We start from the raw sequence: 1570 nt of genomic DNA, 5'->3' as shown, positions 1-1570 counted from the left end.
TGCTAGACATGAGGCAGTTAGACTAATAACTAGTAAATGAATAATAATAAGAAAAATAACTAATAATAGTAAATGTTAGCTTATAGTAATGATAGCTTGTGTGGAATAATATGACACATGTCCTTCAAATCCTGCTTTTATTATGCCACTTGTATGCGTCTTATTGTGAAAATTCACCATGCAAGTTTGTAGTGTATGTGTAATGTAAAGAAATACTGTATATAATGCTATATATATTAGGATAATATTCATATATATGCACATTTGTATTAATATCTCCATAAACTAATAGACAAATAGAGTTAACATCGTTGTGTAATCCCCCTCTGCCAAGTGTCATGGAAATTATTGAATAATCTAACTGTCCTCGTCTGAAATGTAACAGATCCTCCTGTCCTGACAGCTAGGCTCAAAGTTCAGTTGGATTTACCTGAAAAAACATTACATAAATTATACTTAATGCTTGCTTCTGCCTGATATCAGGAAATGTTAGTTAGTTTGAGCCTAAACGTCCATGTGACTATTGGATTGTCTGCTCTGTATCTATACACTCAGGAGGGAGGGGGGCATTTTGCCCCTACTCTGACAAAGTCTGACCACTGGACACGTCCTGCCTGCATGATATCGAAGGATGACGTGTATGGAGGACCATACATGACTTAAGTATGAATAAATAAAAATGTAATAATAAATACAGAAATAAATAAAAAAGGAAATGAATTAATTAATACAGAAATAAATTAATACATCAGTTAATAACAACAGAAATGTCTAAATAAATGTCTTAAATATATCTGCACATTTATTTATTCCCTGATTTATTTATTTTTTCGATTTCGTGTCCTTATTTTAATGAGAAAGGCGGACCAACCGCAGTCTCATGCAGGATTGGTCGACTCCGCCCCCCACATTTATACATTTATTTATACTTAAGTCATGTATGGTCCTCCATAGACGTGAACCCTTGAGCTGTGCATAAAAGCTGGCACATCTCATTTTGCCCTTTGTCAGATCCTTGATACCTGCAGTGGTGTTGAGGATTCTGTCCCGCTTGGCCAAGTGTTTGCTTAGTAACTCTGTTTGTGTTCAAATCTATTCTCTGTAAATTGTTTCTTGACCATTAAATAAATACTTTGATATCATTAAATTGATCACTCAGTCTGAGGTTTTATTTCCTCACCAGGGAATTAAATAGGCCTTAAATGGTGTAAGTTAGTAAGGACAGAAAACGTTTTGATTAGAGGAACCACATATGCTTGGGATGCCATCAACACAGACTCACCTTGGTCACCTTAATACTTGTCCAACAATTGAATCACCAAATTAATGTTAATTTAAATTTTGTGAGAGGCTGCTGCATCACATTCCCATTGCTTTTTTATTCACAGTATTTGTTTGACCATATTTTCTTGTTTACCAATTTAGCCAGTAGAAGTACAGCATTTCAGTTACAGTAAAACTGTCTGTTATTACTGCTGCAAATATTAATTGATCCATAGTGTGTGAGTTGTCTTAAATTCCACATCAAAGCAGGAGCAGAGTTTGATTGAAAAAGACACTGACAATGAGA

This window comes from Platichthys flesus, chromosome 5 (assembly GCF_949316205.1).
Source record: "Platichthys flesus chromosome 5, fPlaFle2.1, whole genome shotgun sequence".
NCBI classification, from domain to species: domain Eukaryota; kingdom Metazoa; phylum Chordata; class Actinopteri; order Pleuronectiformes; family Pleuronectidae; genus Platichthys; species Platichthys flesus.
This window is presented reverse-complemented; position numbering follows the sequence as displayed.